The sequence below is a fragment of the Agelaius tricolor genome, unplaced genomic scaffold, assembly GCF_023055355.1.
Source record: "Agelaius tricolor isolate 1412-34295 unplaced genomic scaffold, bAgeTri1.0.p SCAF_2, whole genome shotgun sequence".
Classification (NCBI taxonomy): domain Eukaryota; kingdom Metazoa; phylum Chordata; class Aves; order Passeriformes; family Icteridae; genus Agelaius; species Agelaius tricolor.
This window is the reverse complement of record NW_027269262.1, coordinates 67512530-67539363: the sequence shown is the minus strand read 5'-3', so window position 1 is coordinate 67539363 and position 26834 is coordinate 67512530. Positions and strand designations below refer to the sequence as shown.

At 36.6% G+C, this 26834-nt stretch overlaps 1 long non-coding RNA gene across 1 annotated transcript; it reads right to left on the bottom strand.

Annotated features, from left to right (window-relative positions):
- Positions 1 to 287: 287 nt before the first annotated feature.
- Positions 288 to 22836, bottom strand: LOC139587263 (uncharacterized). Its single transcript, XR_011678355.1, has 2 exons — positions 22166 to 22836; positions 288 to 3976 (listed from the first exon to the last, which is right to left on the bottom strand). It is a non-coding gene; the product is annotated as an uncharacterized lncRNA (long non-coding RNA).
- Positions 22837 to 26834: the final 3998 nt, after the last annotated feature.

Sequence of the window (26834 nt, the reverse complement as noted above, 5' to 3'; positions counted from 1 at the left end):
GCCAATCAGATCATGGCTGAAACAATTGTTGCATGGTTGCAAATAAAACCCAAAAGTAAAAACCAATATATATTGTATGGCTGTGTTAAAAATATGCTACTTCTGTGGATATATGTTTGGTTTCTTTTTACATTGTGTGGCTTCATACATTACATTAAGACAGTTGGGAGAGAATAATACACTTACTAAATTCCAAGGGAAATAAATATAGGCCAACAGTAATTACTTAAGCTAGAATATGCTTTTTTTTTTTTGCTTTACATAAACAAAATAGTAAAATTGCATAATTAGGAAATACTATTTATTCACTGAGTAAGAAGCAGTTCCTCAACACATTTAAATTCAAGAAGCATCAGAAAATTGGTTAACAGAATATTAAGAAGATATTTCAGAGCAGAAGAAAATTTCACAATTGGACACAGCTTTCACATCAATCTAGATATGGGATAATTTACATTTGATCCCTGATTTGTCTCATCCTATGATTCAAACATTAAAAAAAATAATACATTTGTTTGTATGCAGTCTTGGGCTTTTAAAACACTTTAAAACTCTATATGGTTTTAGGCCTTTTCTTTTTTCACTCTTTCCTTAATATTTTAATAGGAATGTAAAGGCAAAGAGGGAGTGTAACAAGAGATCCTGAGACAGAAAGGGAGAAGGATTTGTGGATGTCAATGCAACAGCAAAATTTTCAGAAAGACCCTTTAGGTCATGGAATATTTTTCCAAGATAAACAGTTTACATTCTATCAGTGGAAACCGTCAAAATTACATTTGGAAAAACCCTTGTAACTGCCAGCTTAAAAATATAATCTTGCTTTCACAAAGAGATAGAATAGATCACTCAAAGGCATTTTTGTTCTTTGATGTCTATATTTTATAATTATGCAGAGACTGAATATTTCGCTCCATGTTCAAAATGTTAATCAGAAACTCAGTCAGGGATTCTGGCCCTTAATCAGCTTCTGAACCTTAGTTTTAAAATCACATCTAGAATTCAAGAGCTCTCTGCAGTGAGCAACATTATTAGCTAAAGCTTTTTCTGCCTCTCAGCTTCACTGAGAAATAGTTGGCTACATTTTCTCAGGGAAAATAAACCCACTTACATTATCTTAGAAGATGTTTTTTAAAAGTGTTTTACAAATCAGATTTTTGATATTTTTTCAAAGGAATTTAGTTCATATCATTTAAGTAAAGTGGCCCATCATTTTCTCTTGGCTGCATTTTCAGTTTTTAATCATTCATGCATCTGTGGATTTATGCATAGGTATACATATGTCAATTAAATATAAATCAATCCTGTAAAAGTTACTTAAACTAGGAAGGTTCATTTGCAATCATTTAACTGTAGATGGTTTAAATCCTTATGATCCAATCCTGTTTTCCCCAAGTACTTTGCAAAATTAGCTATTGTCAGACAAAGCAATTGCAAGCCTGATCTAATCCTCTCACCATTTTATTTCAGTGCTTTTACCCACATTAAGTATGTGTTTTATTCCTTGCTGCATATGACATCCCATTAATATAAATCCCTTAGAATAAGTTGTCTAGTACCAGCACATATAAGGAGGCCTCATGTAAATAATGTCCTAGCTCTTCTCTGACTCTTACTATTAATCTACCATTAATTCCAGCAGAAAACTACTTCTTTTTCCCAAACAAATAAACAAACAAATCCCCTAGTTTATATTCTATTTAAACAGAATGTTGGGGAAGATATGGGATGTGGTAAAGACATGATAGGCCTCATTTAAAAAAGCTATTCAATCCCCAATTTCCTTCAAAAAATTTAGTTTTTTAAAAGGCAGAGATATCTGATGGGAAATTTTAATAATATTTTTTAACATTAATTCAAAAACAGATGCCTAGGCAATAAAATCCTTGGAGATAAGTTTATAGATCGATTTTTTTTTTCAATTAGGAAATCAAGTATTTCTTACTAATCACCTTTTTACATATGGTGTTTCATAAGAAAGGGAAACTTACTCTTCCCTTCAAGTAAAAATCCTACAGAATTTGTTAGAAATCCTTAGCCTCTCTGTAACTTTGTAATGCAATAGAAATGTTAGTCTGATTGAATTTAAAAATATTTGAATGCCTCACACTTAATTAAAAATTATTTCATTTAAAAGTAATTAAAAAGTTCCTTAGAAATGGGTTGTCCTGTTCCAGGGCTGTCATAAATCAGTGTAGCTTTACAATTTAGGCATAAAATATTCACTTTGGTAAAACTAGAAGCAGACTGGCCAGACCTGAGTGGTTTTCTTTATAGGCTTTCCTTTCACTGATTTCTTGTTGATGTATGTGACTGAGAAATGATCTGCCTTATTCAGCTCTGGGAACAAATACGTATTGAAGAGAGTCATCAAAATATGTGCTTGAAACAGCAAAGTACTTTGCCAAGGACACTAGCCAGAGTAGTGCAGGATGACAGCTTTCCCTAGATCAGAAACTTGGTCTTCTAATAGCTCTGCAGCTCTCAAAGCAGGGGAGAGCAGATGGGAGGAACAGGCAGGATCACAAAGAGTTGGGAAAGCATAAACAGGTTTGCAGAGAGGCAAGTCAGGCCAGGATTTTGAAATTTGAGTTGACAGAGACAGAGAACAAACCATGTATGTTGCTTAGCTTTCCAGAAAAGAAGAGACAAGCGCTGTTCCCATGAGTTTACTACCTCTGTAACTAAGACATTAAAACAAGTAGGAAGAGCAGCAGAGGAAAAACACACTCAAGATCACAAAGACAAAAAATAGCAGGATTAATCACAGACCTTGGGTTTTGCAAGTACTTATTCAATGCCCAGCTTACCAAACAGACCGTATCTCCCATGAGAAAGTGAGCAAGAATCACCACTTGATGCACTGTTGTCTTGCAGTGAGCTTGTTATTTTTTTAACATAATGATGAGTAATACTTTTGCCAGGTTGATCATAGAATTCAAAACAGATTCTTCCTCTCCTAAGGAAAGTAATACCCAGTTTTGATAGCGTTCTGTTTAGCTCAAGCTTGCTATGTACTATATCAAATCTGCTCCATTACATTTTAATTTTAGACTTTGTTGCATTTTTTTTTTCTTTGAGGATATCAGTTTTTCTCCCTCACATTCCGTTAATTTTTAGTTAATCCATCTTTTGGAAACAATGGAAAAGAGATCATTCCCCCAATGTTGCCTAATTTAGTAGCTTCAAAGGCAAGCCAAAGAAAAATCAGAAGAGGACTTCTAGTAGTATAAGACGTATTAAGACAAGTTACCACAGACCCAAGACATCCCATGGCTTCTTTAAAATGGAAGGAGAGGGGTCTTTGTACCTAATTGCCATTGGATTCCACTTGGTTACAGCTTCAAATATTTGAGATATTCAATACAAAAGAGATATGAAGCAATTTGAAGAATCTCCTTTCTGCTGCAAATACAACGTGGAATTTCCCCCATTAATATTTTCCTAAATACAACAGCAGCATACTTTAGGTCTGCAGTGCAGCTCCATGTGGATTTATCCAGGTTGACTCTAAAAGCTTTATTCTAGCACAGCTAATCCACCTGGCTATAGTGTAAAGCTCATGTGACTGGACCATATCTAGAACCAAGTTATGCTGTTCAAGGAGTGCAAACTCTTAACATTAAACTCTCTTTCAGATCCCCTTCTGTGTCTTAAATATTCAAATTCTATGAGACCCCCAGCTCAGGTAACAGAACCTTAAAATATTCCTTTAAAAATATACCTTTGCTCTTACTATTATATCATGTTCTGAAGGTGTGTATGTACATAAGGAAGGTTATTTTTTCCTCTCTTCACAATCTGATACCACTTATGGGCATACATAGTCTGTCTGAATAATCACTCCCTTTAGCATGTATCTGATGTTTAGTACTTCACTTGTTTCATGCATTCTCCATGGACTGGAAACAAGTAATCAAAGTCCTTCAGTCCACTACCATAGGTGTTCCAGTTCTGATTGGCAGTTTAGGTATCCTCACTGTAAAAAAAAAAAACAAAAAACAATAAAAACACAGTGTAAGGCTTTACAGTTGTGTTGATTACAGTTGTTTTAATGTCACATTTTCTTTGAAAAAAGAAAATACAATGTGAATTTCTGAAGGGAATATTTGGAAGTGAATTTACGTTCTTGCCATCAAAAACTTAGCATAAGTTTTTATGTTAAGTGTTTATTCAGAACTTTAAAACACAGCCACTTAGAGAAGGACCAGAGATTAACACAAAAGCAAAGTGTGGCAGCAGACAGAGTAATTCAAATGGAACACAAATTCAAACATTTTAATTCAAAACACATTAAGAATAGAGGGAAGACATAAAATTCAAAACATGGTCTGTATTTTACCTGACAGGGTCCTTTAATCTAGAAGAATGACACAGTATTTTAAATAGCAAAGTGAATTCCACAGCATGAAATCCCCATGACAGTTTCTCTGAGAAATAACCATCTGACAACTCAGAGTAACAACTTCCCCCATGCTTAAACACTGACTAAGGATATATGCCTGTGCTGCACACTGTCATGCAGCATGTACATCCTCAGGCCAGCCATAAATACAGGAGCAGAAGTGCCAAAAGCTGCCAAGCAGCCTGAAAGCAGGATAAATTAATTCACATAGGGCTCAATTCTACTGCAGCTAGACTCCTATGGGAGTGCAAACAAATTCACTTACAGTTAGCCTCATCTGCCTCATCATGGGCAGAATAGGTACATGCTATTGTCATACATATATATGTATTTCTAATACATACTTGCATGAGCCAAAGGTTGTTCATTTCATCTGTTTGTGGATGTTAAACATGTATAGCTTTTTCCAAAACAATCAAGGGACACATTGGGAATTTCAGTACTTGAAGTTAAACAGAAGATGGGCATGAGAAGTCCATCATTGTCATTTCATATCAACATTTTGACATAAATATTGGTTTTAATTTGCTTTATTTTTAGACAAAATCAAGCAAAGCTCCATGCAAGACTAGATGAAGACTGCCATTTAATTTCCAAGTGCCAGTCCAAAACCTAATTATTTTTTTACATTTCTTAAATTTTCCCTGGGTTTGTCATATCCCTGCAAGGCTTTTAGTTTCAGCAGAATATTACTCTTCAGCACACAAAGCCAACCAAACAGTTTTATTAACACCAGTGAGACCACTTCTACTCTGAGGAATCACTAATGTGATGCATTACTAAATGGCACCAAAGCTTAATTAGGCGATATCAATAGTTAAGGTCATTATAAACCCTTTATACTTCCATTAATTAGTCAGCCAAAGTTATATACAGAAAAATGTATAAAACACATTCTGCTCATAATTTCATCTGATGGTTTCTTTCCTTTATGATTTTGTGCCACATTGATTCTACCTCGTGTAATGTATGGGTTAACATTTAACATGAATGTTGGGAACTACAGTCTAAATGTGTTTGCAAATATCATTGCATTGAAATAACATTTTACTAGAGAATGTAATGATGACTAATAGGTATGAAAGAGAAATCTTGCTGCTTCATTTTCTAACTACAAAATATGTAGGAAAATTAGGAATGTAGCTGATATATTAACATTCAGAAAACCATTTAGGGATATAATTGGTACTTACTAAAGCAATTAGTATAAAGTAATCAAGTGTCAGTGAACATAGATGATTCTATGAATCTACAATATATAATCTACTATTGCTACTTAAAATGGCCAATTTTTTTTTTTTATTCTCAGTAAATGAGTATAAACAATTGAAAGCAAACATTAATATTTAGGACAGAGTTTTCTTGGAAGGGTTTATTATTTGATGAAGATCTGTCTGTAAAAAGTCTGTCAGATGCACACAAACAAATCCCATATTGAGTCTCAAACTGGCTTAGCTTTTAACCTACATTTTCCTTTCCTTTTTTTTTGTTAGCAGTCACATATACACCCTTCAAGCAGATGCTTATTTTTGGTTTGAATGTGGGCTTTCTAGCACAGCCAGCTGTGAAGTTTAAAGGAGAAGCTGTTCCCCTCAGGTTTGAAATTGCCCTCTTTCCAAGGAGCACATTGAGATCTATGAATGCAGAACACCACAGGAGGCTTGGGCACCTGTACATAACAGAGCCCAAGAAAACCTTCTGCTGATCTCCTGAAAAAAAGTGGATTTTACTTGACATGATACAAACTTCTCTGGAATTCTAGACCTTCAACAAGTGGACATAAGACATTTTTCTCACAGAAATGCTGTGCATGACATATTGGTTCAATTTCAGGACTCTTTCAATTAGGCAAAGGAGGATAAATGCTTCAAAAATCATTCAGATGGAAAATACCAATCCCTTATCTGCATATTACAGAAAAAAATTGTCTGTGGGTTTAGTGATCTGAAAGGAAGCAAAACTATTATTATTGTTAATAATTTTTTGAAACCTCATATATTTTTGCTTAGAAGTCACGTGATTAAAGAGGTCTTATATGAATGGAGACACTGATTTTGTTCCTTCCTCAGCCACACAAAGTTCAAAACCTGTAATGAGAGATATTTTGCTATACAACAAGCTGGGTAACCCACCACATAGGGGTAGCAAGCAATTGATCTCTCTTGCTCAGAAAGTAAAGATACCTATTGCTTCTGTGGAAGGTTTTCTGGTCTGGTCTGCTAGAAGAATGTAAAACACAGATTTTGAAAATAGATCAAAACTCAGAATTCTCTTTTTCTGGAAAGCAGCACAACAGCACACTAATCTCCATGACTCACTGATGATTTCCTCCTTGTGCTCATTCTTTTGAGTCCCATTTGATTTGTTGAAACTCCCACAGCCCAAGGTTGTGGCTACAGAGCATCAGGAAGGGACACAGCCCCACAGAGACAGTACTTAATGATCTCATGGAGTCTGAAGGAGACTCCAGAATCTGTTCCAGGCGTAGAGATTTGACGTGTTGGTGGCTTTTTTAACTTCTTCAGTGTTGAAGAAATAACTCAGAAAGCATAGGTTTAACCTATGCATTCACTTCTCTCTTGAAAGACTCTTAGCCACAAATATTTAATTCCCTCCCTTTTACTGGACTCTGGGCATCTGTGAAGTGTGGGAACTGTTCTAAGTCATCATGATGCTAAGCTTCACAAGATCCAGTGGTTTGAGGTAGTTCCAGACTCTGGAGAGCTACAAATACTGACATCTTTGATTAAGTCTTTTGAGACATTTCTTTTCAAGCAGGACTTACAGAAGAAGAGCCTGGCTTGTTACTTTCACCTAGTACTGAAATTTTCCCTGCCAAAGTGGCACATCTTTCCTTATATGCCATCTTAGTTTTCATGCCCACTCTCTCAGGCAACCCTAGAGAACTACAAAGGTTGGACAAAAGCAATAGAATCAGTGCTTTCAAATTGTTCCTACCTTAAAAAAGTAAGGATAGTCCACATTTAAGGAAAACACAGAATCCTTTAGAAGTATATTATATTTAGTCTGAAATTGTTTGTCTACCACAGGCATTCTGGGCAATTGAATGTCTGCCTTTTCGGATCACTGCCAAAAGAAGAGATTCAATTAAATTAATTGCAATGACTCCTAACAATAGCTAAATGGCCCACCTAATCCATTTAAATAGTGCATCTGGTCTTGCCTGCTCACCTATTCATGGTTCACTACTACAGAATTTGCTAACACAAACAGCTTGTAGTTCATTCTTTTTTTTTTTATAGGTTTATTGTTGAATTCTAGCCACTGAATTACTAGACGTGGGCTGGGGACTCTACCTTTATCATTTACTTTTAAGCTGTTTGGGGAAAAACATGAAAGAATCAAAAAATACGCTATCTTTAAAAAATGAATCCAATCATTTCTAGAAACACAAGCAATGTCAGAACTGAATTAATTGTCTCTAAGGTGAAGGAGAATCTTTCATCACATTATCTGAATGAAGTGGCAGCAACCAATTAAGAAAATGTGCTGAGTATAGCGTGTTTATTCAATTTCCCCCAACTGAAATAGAAATGTAAGAAAAATATCAAAAATCAAAAGTAAAAATATTGTAAAAAAAATCAATTTGAGAATTCCCTACCACCAGCCTTGAATGATGAAACCGAAAAGACAGCCTGTAACTACTCAAAGTAAACAAGCTAAATATATATATGAGGAGGGGGGGGAATAAAGTAAAGTATAATCATTCCAAAAGAAGCATTAAACTTCTTGTGGACTGTTGATTTAAGAGAGTTTTTCAAAATCTACTTCTTTTTCTAGTTGAACCAGCCATGAAAAATGAAGTCACAGAAAAACATCTCCTAAATAAGCAAACAGAAAAATCTATTTCTAAGACTACAACTACTGACAATAAATGAACTTTTGTCTTCTATATGTGAGTGCTTGGGTGAAAGTATATTTCATACATTAGAATTTATGGAATATGCCTATAATTTGTCCTTATTTGCAGCCAGAACATGCTTATATATGGTCTTGAAAACACCCTGTGCCTCCAGGGCTGTACTGAGAGCCTCGAGACGTTTTGGCAACACAAATCATTCAGAATATTCACTACCAAAATTACCTGAATAGAACAGGCTTATAGAAAGGCTCTCCTGGGACCAGTTAACAAGAGCAGAGAGGTGTCTGGTGTCCTCTCACACCAAAGGCCCTGCCCCTGGATGGTACCCAGGAAAATGCCTGCCTGCCCACTGGACTGGTTCTGGCTCTGCTCTTATGCTGTGTTTTTGCATTGAAAAAAATTACAGTGGCCCCTGAGTAACTTGTAAAAATTGATATAATTAGCTGGAGCACATATGGGAATTTGCACAGAGGAACAAGGAAAAAGATTGTGAAAAACCTCAAAGCTTCTGAGTCATATAATAGGTACCAGCCTCTCTCAATCACTTCTTCTTTGTCAGAAGAAACTGAAGTTCAAAATTATAAATTACTAAAATACTTACCCTTATAATTCACAATGTGTTACCTTTGTGGAAATGCCCTCCCATTTTATTTATATAATTTTCCTTCTAGCATATATTGGTTTATGTGAACTGCTTGTTAGTAAGTACATTCTGGGTAAAAGTAGCATTAAAATTTTCATCAAAGGTACAATCAGACAACTGATATTCAAAATTACTGCATAAAAATCTCATAGATACAATCACGAACAATTAACATACAATTACAACATGAAAACCTACCAAGTACAGATAAAATCACAAAGACAAGTACAGCTGATGGCAAATCTAGAAGCAATTACATAAAGCCTTTGAAGAATTGCACACATTTATCTAAACTCAATAAATGTATATGTCTTAGCAGTAACATAATTGAGTAGGATTAACATAGCCAGTGACAGGGGGCAATTTCATTTGCATAAGTAGTTTTGCAAATTTCTGATATTTAAAATTTGATTTAAAAATGAAGTTGCAGTTATTAGTATTCAGATTATTCACTTTTCTATTAATTATTTTAGAGTCAACAGGAACTTGAAAAATACTTCACATGCATGAGAAACTATAATCTTTCCACAAAAGCTCTTGATATGTAATCTTGCCACAAATTGCAAGCAAGATGCAAAAAGGCAGGCAGTAACAAGACACAAAGTTGTTGTTACTGTTGGATTCTTGAATCAGCACACTTACACCATGATCCAAAATCTGCAAGTCAAAAGACACATTGCAGTAACTTGCAGGGATGTTGGATCAAGTCTTTTTCTAAGGAATGGGTTTTTATTTTGCTGGTCATAGTCACCATTCAAAAAATGAGTGTTATTTTGTGTGCTTGGCATAGAAATAAATCTGAGATTTATTTGAACGACAAGAGAATAATCATGATGTTTATTCCTCAGTGAGCTACTAAAATAAATAAATCAAAGTTTGCTCAGAGTGATACTCAGAAATTTCATCAAAATAGTTGGCAGCTCATCTTGAAATATATAATTACCAATAAGACATCTTTGAAATCATAATGATAAGCATTTTAATTTGCCATAAACATAAGCACATACACAGAAGAAAGGTAAACCAAGATAATGATATGCCAGAATTGGCAAATAGGCTCACTGAAACACATGATTTTACTTTTACTTGACAGTCTTTGTGATAAATATCAGAACAAAGATTGTCTCTGGCATCAAAATTAAATCAAAGACTCATGGATAATTTTAGCCTGCCGACTCCAAACTATACTTGACATACTCTCTCATGGATGCTGCTCCTGTATCAAGGACATTGCTCTGTACAATCCCTGCAACATTTTTCAAAACAAAAGACTCAGCCTCCAAAATTGTTAAGTGGCTAAATATTAAATTGCCTAAAATAAAAGCCAAGCATGAGAAACTATCCCTTAACCATGTGTACTACACAGCAGCAGCTCTGCTGCCACATCTTGCTTTTGATTAAATCAAGGACAGTAGCATTTTTTTACTCTATAACAAAAGGTATTAAAATACATTTAACAATGTTACTGGTGAACTACAAATATGAGGTCACACACTTTCATGTCTTCACTGCAATTCATGCTCTAAGAATCCTTTTTTCATGCCAGGTTCGATATCTAAAAGATGTGTGCAGCTTTACTTTTGAAACATCAAAAGTTTTTTATTCTATTCTAAATATCTACCTTAAACATTTCTTTTCTGTGCACTGCCTTGTACATTCAGTTTTTAAATAAGAGACGTATGAATGGTTCCATTCCTTTACACTCAACCAAATCTAAGTTTCTAAGATGGACCTGTTTGGTCTGATTCTTATCTAGTATTTGTAAAACTTTGTACATAACTTAATGCTGATTGATGAAATCAAGCTTTAAACATGTTTCATCCCTGCTTCTGCTGAGAAATAAAACAAGGGGTGTGGCAAATTGTTCAGTTGGAGGAATATTTGCCTTTTGGGGATTGTCTTTGACTACTTGCCTCTAAGAATAAAATTTTGAGCCTTAATTTAGCCAAAATCCAATTGACAAATGCAAATATTTCCTGGGAAATATTTGATTATACATCAATACATTTTGATCCACAGAGATATATTGCTACTCATACTGTAAGATATTAGTACTTTAATCATGTAACTAAAAACCTTGTTGAGTCATTTGGTCTTATCTCAGTCTTTTCATTATGGATTACCTGCATCTGCAAGATTGAATTCTGATAATTTATTCTCTAATTGCTACAGAAGATGACCTTAACTTTATGGAATTAGTAAATATCAGGATTCCTTGGTGTGTAATTGTAGCTCTTCCACTCTCAGTACAGATTGCAAAATAAACAACATAATGAAACAAAGCAGAAAACTCAACAGTTGGTAAATCTACATAATGCTCTCTACTTGGTATGCACACTACAGCAGGAGCATGAACAGAGAAGGAACTGAAACCAAATTGCTTGACCTATTTTAATATTTGATGAGGAAATACTAAGCCTAGAAATACCATGTCTTCAGGGACCTTGTAGTTGATATTATTAAAAAACATTTTAAAAAGAGGCTGCTATAGTCTATCATAATAAGCTTTGGGTAATACTTTAAGAGTCCATTAACTTATGCTCAAGTAATCTTGAATGACAATGGAAATCCTTTGAAAGCTTGTCTGATAGTTGCACAAATACCACATAAATTCCCTCCCATCCTTTTGTGAGTGTTTTCTTTCCCCTAGATACACTATAGTTTTTAGCCCCTTTGTGTAATTGTCCAGAATTTGATATTTTAACATTAATGGAGGGAAGTCAGATCAGTTCTAACCTTAAAAGAAATCACTCTATGTACTTTTCAGGAACCCAAATCAAAACTCTTTTTGAAGCAAATCTAAGGAATATTTTTAAGTTATTTATCTGTAACTTTGACACTACAGTAGAGTAAAAATCAAGGGGTTTTGGTATGGGTAGTATAATAGTAATATTTACTTTCCCAACTAATATTTTTTTTGTGATTTAAATTAGCTGAGTTATCAATACAACTCAATTTTTTTGAGAGAATCTAAATATAATTTTCCTCAAAATAACATCTTTTGTTAAAGTCTAAATATTTGTAGTGGCATCTTGGTATTGACAATGTCCAGTCATCTCAAATGAAAGACAGACTTGAGATGCTGGATGGTTTAAAGATTTCAAAATTAATACTTCAAAATAATTCCCCCTGTAGATGTCCTCAAATATATTTGAATGCAAACTAATGCTGAAATCATGGTCATTACAAGACAGAAATTGTTCTTCATGGCTGCACTCCAGCCCCTCTGTTTTTGTTACTACAGAGATTTTAAGTTTTTTGAAGGGAGAAATTCCTACTATGGGTTAGTTCCCTACCAAGGGCTGAGCTTAACCCATGGCCTTTGGGTCCCATATAACACAGTAATATAAATATTTGTGCCTTGTTCCTTCACACGGGAAGCTTGCAGTGTTTTGCCCAGTTACTCAGCACAGATACTGGATCTGGAGTAAATCCAAAATCAAAAATGGAGATCCACATCAGCCTGGTGCTGTGACCTCCCAAAACACCCTGCACAGGATCTTGGACAGAGCAACTGGATGTATTGGAGATGTCCCTGGGTGGCCAGGACCCAGTCCAGACACGGGCATCACCAGGGACCAGCCCGGGCACACCAACACTTTCCCCAGTAAGCACATTCATTCATACTCTTACTGCCATCACTACTTTAAAAATTTACTGTTTCATCCTACATTTCAGTGTTCAAGAACTCCATCATCACTTATGTTTGGGAGAATAAACTGCTGCATTCACACCAAGGAACAGATATCATCACACTCACTCATCAGCATGTAATTTACAGCCAGCACTGAACAGTCTGAGCTACCTGGCAGGCCAGAACCTTGACTTAGCTGTGTGGTAAAAGGTCATGATGACATTGTTAATTTGAAAATAAATAGCTTCTTGTAATGTTATAGAATTGCTGTAGCAATCAGTCACATAAAGATAAAAGCTCATATAGATAAAAGCATATTAATTAGCTCATAAAGCCTTATTAATCAGCCTTGTAATAGTAGCAGTTTAAAACCCTAAAAGAAATGTGCAAGATATTTGTCTGCAAGCTTAAAAAAAAGATAAAAGAATGAAAACCCACCCTCATAGCATGATATGATATTAGCACCCTGCTACTGGGAAAAGGAATTTACAGTCTAAAAATAGCATCTTCTTTACAGTATGTGAGAGATTTAATACATTTGCTCTAGTCTAGCTGAGGTATGATAGCAAAAAGTTCTTTGGATTTACTTTAATTCTTTGCTGTCCTGGTTTTGGCTGGGATAGAGTTAATTTTCTCCCTAGGATCTGGTACAGTACTGTCTTTTGGATTTAGGATGAGAAGAGTGTTGATAACACACTGATGTTTCAGCTGTTGCTGAGCAGAGCTTTCTCTAAGTCAAGGATTTTTCAGTTTCCCATGCTCTGCCAGTGAGTAGGGGCACAGGAAGCTGGGAGGGAGCACAGCCAGGCAGCTGAGCTGAACTGGCCAAAGGGGTATTCCATACAATAGAATGTCCCATTCAGTGTATAAACTGTGGGGACTTGGCTGGGAGGCACCAATCGCTGTTTGAGGATGGGCTGGCTTTCAGTCTGTGGGTGGTGAGAAACTGTGATGGGCATCAGTTGTGTTTCTTGGGATTTAGTCCTCTATATCTCCTCATTAGTTTATTAATTATAATTCATAATTATTATTGCTATTATTAATGATAACATATTTCATTTGTTTCAGCTATTAATCTGTTCATACTTCAACCCATGCCTTTCTTCCATATTTTCTCCCCACCAGAGGGGCCAAGGCAGAGGGAAGTGAGCAAGTGGCTTCTTTGTACTTCATTGCCAGATAGGGTTAAACCACAACAACTGCTCATGGAAGTGTGACCCTGACTGAGTGGGATCCTGTGGGATCCCCTTGTAAAGAAGAAATTCTATCCAAACTGAAGTCAGTGGCTACTGATTTCAAAGCAGAGAATGCCAGTGTGTTTCTTGATCACTATGTCCTTGACCTCCTTGAAGCGAAATTTCCTATTCAGATTTAGTTCAAATGAAATTCAAGGATTCAAGAAAAATGGAAAATGTCCCTTTTTTCATGGAAATACTCTATTTCTATATTTATTTCATGTTTGATACTTCCCAGCAGAAGGCAGCCACTCTCATTCATTAAATTGACAACAAAAAACTAAAGATTAGAGACATTTTAAAAATTGTACACTCCTTTGTTTATTTCCCTGTCACACCCCAGTTGCCCTACAAACTTCTGATGAATCTGCTTTGTTCCAAGGAAGACTTATTGCACATAGTGCATCCTATTTTATTGTAAAGAACTGAGGCAATTACAGCCATTAATGAATCTGAAAAATACCCCTCCTAATCACTAAATCTCCACTAACTTTATAAATAATTTCATACAGTAGAACAGTTTGCTCTGCAAGATCTATAAAAGAAGAAAAATATGATTTTTCCCTCCCTTCTTTTTGCTCCCAATTTTGTAACAAATGCATAGCAACTTTACTTGGGAAAAGTAAGTTCCACTCCTCTCAGGCAGCCATGAGCAGCAGCCGCAGTGCATGGGCCTTGACACTTACTCACCTCCTCCTCACACACACCACCATTTCTTCTGACTTGCTAAGCCAGTATTTATCCAGGACATATCCTGACAGAACCCCATCAGGGCAATGAAGGCTCTCATTCCATTTTAGTGCTTCCAAAGAAATGCATTTTGGGACATCAGAGAAGTTGACAGGGTTTGGGGCTTTTTCCCTTTTCACCAAATATTAAACTGAAGAAAGCATTATTTTACATATTCAGTTGTTCATACCTTACACTGAATTAATGGTAAATCTCAAATTGCCAGTATGATCAGCCTTGTACTTTCTAAAAAACATAAGATGGTAATGATTATACCATTTTCATTTGTTGCTTTGTCAAATAACATTGTTTATATTATTGCAAAACAACAGTGACATCCAGAGGCACAAAAGCCTAATCAAAATTGTTCATTATCAATGATGAAGTGTTCAAAATGAGTTACTTAGGATTTCAGTAATTTCGATTCTTTGAAACTCTACAAATTTTAGAACCAGCATGTGTAAACTTTTTTTTAAATCTTCTCCAACACAGCCTTACACTTCACTGGAAAATGGTTGACTGAGACAATATTAGGATACTGGCACAGAGAACCATTATGTCTTGTCATTGATAGCTGTCATTGATAAGGCTCTGTGTGAAACCCTTTGGCCCCAGATAATTTTCTGCACTCTTTTTGTTGAAAAGAGGCAAGATGAAAAGAAAATCAAGTACTTCCAACTGAGATACAGCAATACTTTAAAATTGCATACAGTTAGACACCTTCCTGGAGCACCAAAGCTGCTAATGTACAGCAGGTTGCTAAAAGCACACCTACCAGGTCTGTGAGCTTTAGGGTATTACCCAAACTGCAATGCACTTCTGAGTCATGAAAGTGAAATTGGGCAGAGTCCAGCCCACAAGCAGCAGTGACCAGCTTCAGCATGCATTTACATGCACAGTAAATGGCTCCTTTCAGCACAGAGTGTGTGTTTGTAATGAGGCTGAAAGCTCACCCAGGTCTGAGTGCTGAGACTTTTGCCTTAAGAAGGGACTGACAAATTAGAAGCTTTAAGATTTTTTTTTCCTAATTTTTTTATTAGATGCCAGGTGGGTTGCAGAAGAAATAAATATATATGTAGCCTTGAAGAAAAAATGAAGTATCCACAGCACTTACAATTACTGCAATCTTAGAAAAGTTCAAGTCTCAAAGCAAAGCACTTATTGACCAGCTCCTCTGCTGGCCTGAATCATTATAGCTCCACTTACTTCAGTGGAGCTCTGTCAGGTTACATCAGCCGAGGACTGGGTCCTATCTGTCTCCTTCTCAACATTCCTGTCATTTCCAAGTGGATATAAGTGCTGTATCATTTTTGAGCTTTTTAGCTCCTCACACATGCTGAACCCGTGCTTGCAATATGAAGATAATTGCATATATTTACCATTTCTGTCCACTACATTGGAGGAAAATACGGGTCTATTTAACACTACACACTCATTTCTTTACCAAGGAAGAGTATTTTACAAGATGTCTTTTAAACAAACCTTGTCTACACTGAATGAAATGTCTGTTGTAATAACCACAATATCATTTGGGCTTTCAATAGAAATTTTCTCCTAGAGTAGCTTCTGGTTGTAAATAATTCCTGTGAGTAGTTTATTTTAGGGGGTTATATTTCTTGCCTACTAATACAGGTCTCATACAACACTCTTTCCCAGAATTTCATTTAAGGGAGTAAAGTTTTTGAGGAAAATGGTTTTCATTTCCCTCAATGTCAGACTGGCAGTTGGCATACAGTTCTCGAAATTGTTCTCGAAAACGCAATACTGCTTCCTGCATCCAGCTGAGACATTCCTGTGGCTGGTAATTTATTGGTTCTTCTTGCTATGAAAAAATATGTACCTAATCCCTTCATTGCATTCATTTTTGTATAAAATACAAAATAATTACAATTCTCTTATTTGTGATCAGAGAACTGCCCCTTCTAGTCATATATTCTAAAAACAATTTACTGATAAGCATGTGTGAAATGCTACTGTATAAATAACACTCTTTCCTTTTGGCCACTAAATGATGATCAGTTGCCCTAAATTAATCTTCTTTTTAATTATTTATGACAATAAGGGTTTATTCTGAATTCAGAAATTTTGTATTTCAGGAACTAGCAGAAAATAATTTATAAAAACTAAAAAAAAATGAACTTACATGGTTTGAAAGGAAAAAAGAACTAGAGTAGAAAAATCCTTGAATACATTTAGCAGGGATGAAGAAAGTATTTTTATGGATAAGTATTTTCTACCTCAGGAGAAAATGTTCAATTAGCACAAATCGCCAATTGTGGAGGAATGGCTACGTGACAAGGGCCGTGTTCTGGACCAAGAACTGGGAGGATTCAGCTAATCTGGGTCCCTGCACCTGCAAAACACTGTGTCCTTGAGCAATAACAAATAGTGAGAGAGACATGAGAAAAGAAAGATGTAACCCCTAAGGTATGAGGAAGAGCTGATATTGTAGTATAGCCAATAGATTGCTTAGCTTGCAGAATATGTATGAGCTTATTAATTGTTGTGCATAAAAGTCTGATGCTCTCTTCAATAAATGAAGCTTGCTAAACACTCATATTGAGCGTCCAAGTTTCCCTCACGCGACAACCAGTGGCACATCCGTTATTATCCTGATGTAAGAATCTAGCCCATATGTTCTATTATGACATAAAAGTGGCTTTCATCCTCATACAAGAAAGAAATCAGATCTGAACTCATTTTACAAATTGAAATCATGGTGGGGCATGGTGGGGAGAGTATTAAATAATTTGGCCAAGGTTCCACAACAAATATGTATCTAGGCCAAGGCTGTCTGCTGTTTGCTTGTCTCTATAACATTACAATGCTTGCCAAAGTCATTGTACTCAAAATTTCAAAGTAGGATGACTTTGAGCTAGGCACCAAGGATTAATGTCTTAGTGCAACTAGTAAGTACATCCCACTAATTATTTCCCATCCACAGAAAGAGAAAATGAAAGAAATCCATCTTACTATATATGAATCAGAGAATCATAAAATGTTTTGTGTTAGAAAGAACCTTAAAGATCACCTAGTTCCAATGTCCCTACCATGAGCAGGGACACCTTCAGCCAGAGCAGGTTTCTCAAAGCCCCATTCAAGTTGGCCTTGAACATTTCCAGGAATGGGGCATCCACAACTTCTCTGGGCAACCTGTTCTAGTGCCTCAGCACCCTCACAATAAAGAATTTCTTCCTAATATTTCACCAAACCCTACCATTTTTCAGTTGGAATCCAATCCCATTGTCCTATCACTACATGCCCTTGGGAAAAGTCCCTCTCCAGATTTCTTGTTGGCCCCCTTAGGTACCAGAAAGCTGCTAAAAGGTCACCCTGAGCCCTTCTCTTCTCCAGGCTGAACAATCCCAAGTCTCATCACATTTCCTCAAAGGAGATGTGCTCAAGCCCTCTGCTCATCTTTGTGGCCTCCTCTGGACTATCTCCAGCAGTTTCCTTGAAAAATATTAAGTTGAACTTAGTAGCCTGTGATTACCATGATGTCACAGATGAGCAGAGAGGGCACAAAGAAATGAAGCATTTTTTTCAAAATTATACAACAGATCATTTATCATCATGGTTACTTCTGGTTACAGATCTCTATCCCAATGAATCCATGACAGAGATAATATTTTAAAGAACAATCCACACATACAGTGTGGATTGCAGTCTATTCTTGTACTAGTAATCATCAGCTGTCTTCTGTCTCTGTTAATCATAAAATAAAGGAACTCAGTTCCTTTCAAATGCACTTTTTTTTCCGTCCCTAAACAGATTTCAGAAGAGGTATCAGGAAGGCACAAGTCACCACTAAGGACTGTGTGTTCTTGGCAAGGGCATGATCATGCAGTCCCAGACAGGGCAAGAGCATCAGAGTTTCAGGCCACCTTGGCCTCAGCAGCTGGATGCACAGTACATCCCACTTCAGACATGGCCCCCAAAATCCTGCAAGATCTTCTAGATCCTACTGTGCAAGTCATCTTTGGAAACCCATTTTAAACTCCTCCAGCATGCACAGATGTGTATGTAACAAAACCCCTAACTTTTTAAATGGTTCTGTGGATCTCAGCAGCAGAGAAGTCACAGCTTCTTTGGTTTATCTTCCCAATTCTGAATGATCCACACTAAGATTAATATGGAATTAAAACTGAAGATACGTGAAGGCATTACACCATATTCCTCATGTGCACTGAAGTCAGTTGTAATCTCCTAATCTCCAATTTGCATGTGATTAAGCTTCAAGAGTGTTCCCTGTCTGCCTATGGTGTATATCCTGCTTCAGTGCCTATTGCCAGGCATTTTTCAGAACAGATAGTGGCTTATCACTATCAAAAGGCAGCTCAAAGTCCTTAGGAAAATCTTCAGCTTAGCAACCATCCTTTTAAAATTGTAAATGGTACCTGTTTTCCTTCATCTTTATAGCTATTAATAGGCATACTTTTCACGACAACGGGATTGTTTGTGGGATTGTGAGATATCATCTGCTCCTTCTCTTTCATCCTCTCTCAAGCTATAATTCTCTGTCATATCATAGTGGGTTATCCTGGAAATAGTTTGTCACAAAAATGAATTAGTTGTTGCTACTGAAAGAACAGAAATAGCTGTAAAACTACAAAAGTTAGATTTCAGCCAAATGTTCTTTAAACAAATGAAGAGGAGAAAAAGGAAACCCTAAACAGTGTTCACTTAGGATGTCTTTTCTCTCCAGTCAGCCTTTGCAAAGTCTGGGAAGATAAGTAGAGTCCTACAGGTGGTTGTACCTTCAAATAGATCATGTGGGTGGATAAACATAGGGAAGCACAGTAGGGATGGAAATAGAATTGGCTTGGGTTTGTATTTAGAAAGAAAACAATTTTATTTACTAGCAGAAAGCGATAAATAAATAGAATGGCTCATCATTACCTGCTTTAAGCTTGATTAGGCTAAATATACTTCCAGCAATCAAAAAAAAAAATTTAAGTTTTTTTTTTTTCTTTTCTCTGAGAAGGCTCTCCTGCCTTCAGTTGGTGTCAGGCAAGAGGACAGGAGGGCCCAGAGGCCAGCTACCACTCTGACATTGTCTGTCTTTGGTCTTGTTTTGGGGGGAGAAATGTGATAGCTATTTCCACAAGTGCCCGAGGGTTATTCTGACACCAGATCCTGCCTTTTTTTTTTTTTTTTTTTTTGGTGCCTGTAGGAGGAGCAGGCAGACCCCCAGCCCACCAGCTCTGAGTTAGTGTGTGTATGGCAGGTTCCCATGTGACAGGGATGTCCCCAAAACAGCAGTGACAGCCAGACCCGCCTTCTGTAGGTGAGCAGAGCACTGGGCTGAAACTACAGCTTGGCATATACAGCACACAGACACTAAGTCTGCTCAGATTTTTGCAACTGAGAAGCCCAGGGAACAAACCAGCCCATTTCTCTCAGTTACCCAAAACCTGCATAATTACAGCCAGTGAAATTAAAGCACAGCTAAATTCTTCTAGCAGAAAGACAATTGAAGCCCACAAATACTCCCAAGAAGGTGCCCTTTTAATCAATATATTGAGTTGGCAGTATGTGGTTTGCTAATAGCATTTACTTAACTTTACCTAGGAAAGTAAACTCAATCAACATTAAAAAAATAAATAAATTTAAAAAATTTATTGCAACTGCAACCTTCAAGGCCAGGCTGGATGGAGCTCTGGGCAACCTGGCCTAGTGAAAGGTTCCCTGCCCATAAAAGGGGGGTTGGAACTGCATGATGTCTAAAGGCCCTTCTAACCCAAAGATTATTCTGTGATGTTTCAGCTATAGTTAGTGTGCACAAACAGAAGTAAGTTTCTTCTACTGCATCTAGACCTAAAACATGGTCTTATTCATTAACTTCAGTAAGAGATTATATTTTGAAGTCTTCTGAATAATTATCATAATTGTGGCTACGGTGATAATTTCTGGTAGTCCCACTCATGAAAGCCATTGTTATGTGCGGCATATATATGCTAAAATATTCTACCAGATGATGAGAAGAAAATTATTATAATTTTGATTTACTTGTTCAAAAGTAAACATCTGTAAACTAATTACAAGATACACCTATTTTACAGATTCTGTGAATGAAAAAGACTCACTGATTGCCAGTTTTGTCTCCAGTTCTATTTGATGAATCACATTTAATTACAACATAATTAGGTAGCACCTCTGGAAAAATATGCCATGCGATGGTTATAAAGAATGAAAAGAAATGATCATACTGTAATTTTGAAATACATGATAGCAATTCCTTTCATTAAATTTCTGTGCAAAGGATGTCTCTTATCTTATTTGTCAGTGTCAATACTGTAGTTCTAGTATTATAGTTTCCAAAAAACTAATTTCAATCCTGAGGTAAGGTCTGTGTTTACTTAAGAAATCATCCCAGACCAATTTGACTTCAAATACTCAAGGAATCCCATTAGACTACTAAATATAAGAAAATAAAAAACTCTGTGCTTTCTACAAACCTTAGACAAAATTGGAGTCCTCTATCATAATTCTGATTTTAAACAATATGAGTCTACAGATATCTTTTAGTCTCTAGTGAATAGAAATACTGCTAAAAACATCTGCATTTACATTATTGCAGCTTTCAGTGACTGGAGGCAAAATTAGGGCCCCATATGATTGAAAAGTATCAGCATTTAAAGAAAAGTAAAAAAAAAAAAAAAAAAAAAGAGTCCTTGCTGGATTTATGTAGAAAGGAAACAAACAAGAAAAGAGGATTTATGAAGCAGAAATCTCTACACAGCTTTTCTTCTTGGCCTGATGACTACATAGTGTAGGGGGTAACAATACTTGTTGCTGGACCAGCCTTCTCTGGAACAGCTAGGCCCACCCCTAGCTGTAAGATATCTTTGCTATTGGCAGAGCATGTGTTACTCTGACAAGTGAGCTGCATTTCCATTTGGGATGCATTTGGCAGTCCAGCCACCCTCTGCCCGGTGCCCTCTGATGCTGAAATGTGCTGCAGGACCCACACACCCACAGGTGTTCTGGGGTGCAGCAATCAGTCCTGAGAGTCTAGAAAGGGTCCTGGGTCATTCCTTCACTACGCAGACTTTACCAGATTTATTTGACAAAAATTTATTAGGAACTAAGGCTCTCTCTAGGCTTTTTGTGTCCTGCTGTATCTTTCAGCAACACCCAGGATGCTGGCTCAGGCTGAGGAAGTCATAGAGAAAACATTCTCTGTGAGCACAACAGACTTTGTAAACCCCTATATTACATACTGTTGTAGTAGTCCTGTAATTTGAATACCATCCAACAGTGATCTTTCAGAGAGAAATAATGAATTCTAAAAATTTCATTGATTGGCTGAGTAACCTCTGGGTCTAAAGACTACATATTGAGCCCCAGTTAATTTGTGCACTGGATTATTAACCTATGGAACTGACATCTTTGCATGTTTATCTACCTCAAAAGGCTAAACAGATGCAAAGTTTTGTTGTCCTTCTTTTTTCTTTTCTTTTTCCCTCCAATTTCAAGGTTCTTTAGTAGAAATTTGATTTCTTCCATGTCCCAGGATACCATAAGATACATTTCCAGGTAAAAATGGCAGATATTTTAAAGTGCAGTAGAAGGCATGAAGGTTACCAGTGTTACAGAGTAAACAGCAAGGAAGAAAAGCAAGATGGCTAAACCTTACCTGGCATGAAATATTTCAACAGGGAGGAGCTGGAGCACTAAAGGCTGTGCCATGTTGTTCCCAGTGCAGCTATGGGACAGCCTAGACCCTCCCAGGCAGTTCCTGGGAAAAACTCCTCTGTAGAAGCCTGCTGTCTTCTCTACCCATTTACATTGCTCGAGAAGAAAGACTCAAAAGCAAAGATTTTTGAACTAAGATGTGCTTTCAGTTTTCTGGGGTACTTTGGTTTGCTGCAGTGAAGGCAATTTTTAAGCCCAAAGGGGTTTCAGAGGAGCAGGCAACTATGCACTTGCACCAAGCCTGCAACATAATTCCTCAAGGAAATAGACCCAAGGCCAGATAAATGCAAAGTTTCTCTTCACACTGTAACCCAAAGGAAAACTAACTTAAGAAACCAATGATTTTTTTTTCTTTTCTTTTCTTGCCAGGCAACTCACAGCATGACCCAGTGCCAGGCGGTTGCCCAGTGCCATGGAGCACAACAGCCCTCTGCAAACCCAGCTATGCATCTCTCACAAGGGCTGGCATACAGCAGCATTTTCCATAAGCTCACAAGTGCTGAAAAAGGGCCTAGATATTGCCTACATGTCACAAGGAGCATAAAGTAAATAAATGTTTTTATGGCCTATTGTATAGTTTTAAACGGATTAAAATTGCAAAGGTTCTCTGACATAAAAACAGTAAGAAGAAAATCAGGCATGTGTAATGCTAAATTTTTTATTGCACTACAAGAAACTCAGTAGTAGGTTAGCTTTAAGTATCTTGGGCTTAAGTGAACATAAATGTGTGGTTTATCTTTTGCAATTGCCTGGTTTTACTACTGTTTTGTTTAAAACATCTTATTGTTAAATTCCTCTCTTAGAAATGCTTATAAAGTATTTTAAAGCTAGGTATAATAGCAAACTGAGACCATAATAGAGTCAGCTATCAATGCAAAATTGTATTTTTCAAATGTTTCACATAGATAAATAATGTCAAGAGGGACTAAAAACATAGAATTGTTTAAAAATAATATAAAAATATATTTTCTTTCTTTCTCATGTTTGAAAGGAATGGAAATTTTCTGATGTGATTACAGAAATACTGGTGGAAAGAAATTACTGAGAATTTTATTCTGAAGGATAACACCAAGATAAAATGCTGAGATCTATATAGCGTGGAATATAATTATGGTAGAGGAAGGAAATTATCACAGCCATGAAAAAGAAATATAAGCTGCTTTGGAGAATTAAGTAACTTCATCGCCAGTAAGTTCAGTACATTTCTCATCAGCATTAACAGGAGTTATGCTCATAATACAAATAAATTTAAACAAGTTAATTTTATACCTCTCAATCCAGGAAGATGATTTTAGGATGAAAAATGAAGATTGCCAAAGTCTCTCTCTTAGGATAAAGGTGGCTACCTTGTCCTTGTGCAAAGAAAAGCAGTGCCAGTGTTTTGTCTTTGTGGCTGTGTTCTTCAAAAGCCTTCTTTTCTGAAATGTTAGCTCTTTGTAGGTCATATTATGCCCTGCTGCAACTTCTGGTAAGATACAAAGGAAAGTCTTCCTTACATCAAGCAAAAATCACACACAATCAGATAAATATTCTGCAGATGTAAAATATACAATATGACACATATCACTGGCAATATTTATAGAAGAGTATGAATTCCCAGAGTAAGAATTTAAAATAAAGATACCCCGGGTTAAGTTCTGATAAGTAGCAACTATGCCAGGAAATAAAATTACCAGATAGTGCTTAGCAGCATGTACTCTCAAGAGCTGTTTAAAACAGAAAGAAATGAAATTTTGATGAGGTAGAGCTTAATTTGGAAATATACCTTTTCTTTCTAACCTTCCAAATTTAATTAAATATCACAAAGCCAGAAAAGACTTGGTATGCTTTGCTGAAGCAACACTAGTCTGATTAAAATTAATCATTCTTGAGCTCAGTTCTGGTTTCACTTTCCTGAAGTAACTCTTCTGTATCCAGTTGTCTCTCACTACCAATGAAATCTATTTCTTTTCCTGAAAGCTCCCAGAGTTGTCATCCAACCAGTTTTTCCATGAAAGGAGCTGAGTCTGCTCCAAGCTGGGAGTTCAAACCTGTCTATTTGTACCTGGATTTCAAATGGAACAGGGATAGTCTTTGCAGTGTTCCTTGGGTCCTAAGACAGAAGAAATAACAACGGTATTTTTCACCAGCAAAGCTTCAATGTTCCTAATCTCCATAAGATGAGGGAAATCAAAGAACTAGGAGATAAATATTTTTTTCCATTTTTCTTTGTAGTTTAATAATGTCACACTGAAGATGATTTGGAGAATTTAGAGATTTCAATCTGTTTGGTTTAAACTATCACATTTAAGTGCATAATACCAAAACATCCAAATAAGTTGGATTAAAAGTCACATCAAAATTTTAAGTAAATCAAAATATTAATTCCCTAAAGAGTGAAGAGAAAACATTACAACACTGCATGTATATTTGTTTGTTAGGATTTTCCCAAGCCAAGAGTCTGGTATTCTAGTGTCTTCCACAGAGCTTTTTAACTTGCCAGAGGGTTTTTTTCCACAAATAAGTTTCCATCAAGGAATTTACTGCCCATCTTTTGTATCATTTTGGAGAGAAATCATATTTTTTCTATTACTGGATAAAACATGTCAGAATTTGGACTTGCATCTAGCATTAATCTTGAAAATATCTCTGTATATATTTTACAGCCACACTCCCATTTCTATCTCTCCTTTTCAGAGCCCTGGAGAAGAAGTAACTTACACTAACCATTTACACCAGGACAGAGCAATGTCCCTATTGCTGTCATCATGTGAAGTTAGAGGAAGGACTAAGCCAAAGGTCCACTCCAATCCTGAGTACATTTTAAGTTCTTCTTGTCTTCCAGATTGTGAGAGAAACTGTGCAGCAGAAACTACCAACATGGGCACTATAGATAACTATCACATGTAGCCTATATCTTGTATTTCTCTTCTCTGTTCCTCTGCATGTGAATGAGAGTCACACTGATCTCCAAAGCTGAGGAGAAGAAATTGAAGGAGCACCAGCTTAGCACTAGGTACAGAAAACCTTGATATCTACAGAAAAGTAAATTTAAGATGGCAGCACCACTCTGTGATACTGCAACTGAATGTCATGGACCAGTCCATGTCCATACAACTAAATTCCTTTCACCTCCCAAAGAGGATACCTGTATCAAGATTGCTTGTTAGGACCAGTCCCTCCTTTTTGCTAAAACCTGAACAAGACCCTAGTATGGGCTGAGAGATGGCTGACAAGGGCAAAACCACCCCATGGACCACTGCGACATGGCACCAGTGTAGCTGGTCTGCTTCCAGGCTCTGGGAACATTCCCTGTCACCATTTGATTTGCACATAGGTGTACAGTGATGGTAGCATCCAACAAGGCAGGGAGAATTTCAAACAGGCAAGAAGGCAGACAGGCACATGTCGATAAAATGTTCAGCAAAATGCAATAGCAAGCAAGCTCTGGGACCATTAGGCTGTTGCAGATGCACAGCCTAGTCATGGCACAAAACAAATTTGTCACAAGTTGTCCACAAAAGGAAGTTTAGCTGAATTCATCCATTGGTTTTACCCATGTTCAGTACATATTACATAGTTATACATGCATCCTTTAAATTATTCAGAAACTACTTTTTTATTTTAGAAAGATATCATTATACTTAGCTGCTGTCTCATTTCAGTAAGCTTCTCACCAGTAAAAAACTGTAGAGAATTTTTAAAAAAGAAAACATTTCCAGTGCAAAGAATTTTGTGGTACGTGAGATCCTTTTTCTCTGCCATGCCATCACTATTCACGATTTTAACCATTCACCTAATGAGATTGAGATTCACCTCAGTAATTCTCCTCACAGCTGGCAAGCACTCCTTGCTCCTTTTCCTTATGCTCATCTGAATTCTCCAAACAGCCCCATTCCTGCAGTGCAGCTCCCTCCTGACTTGCTGACTCTCTGACTGACAGGCAGCGCACACATGCCGAGCAGAATGTCAAAGAACACGACACGATAAAACCAAACACGGCTTAATACAGTTATGATAATGCCAAACTACTTAAAATTCTCTGTACTTTTGACAGACTAGCCATGTACTGTATGCCTTCCAAAGCTGTGCATCTGACTAGAAAAAGGTAGTTTCTCTGGTCCTTGAAGGAGATAAACACCATTTGCATTTTAGACCAGGTTTAAACTAAAGCTAAATAGACTGATTTTTGTTGATGAGAGTAAGATGTTTATTGTGAACTTTCAGACTTACAAGTTTGTATCTATGTATTGCCTGTGTCTATGTTGTGGAATCTATCTGACTTAAATAGCAGGTTTTTTAGAGCTTGTTAAATGGTAATGACCTGACATATATATTTACATTTGAAATCTGAGAGATAAGGTTATCTGTGGTTATATTTGAGGACAATAACTGGGGAAAAAATCATCTGCTAGAGGATTATTCTTCAAAATTCAAAATACTTGTACTTGATTGTACAAATATTTATTCCAGATTTTCTTCTCTTTCAAGCAAAAAGAAGGCAAGTAAAACATTACTTTGGCAGGGAACACAAAACACTGAAAAAGAATAGTTAACCCAACACTGTTGGGCATGGTGTCTTCTGTCTTCTGAGGCATACCCAAAAAACATCTCAGAAAGGGCCAGCCATC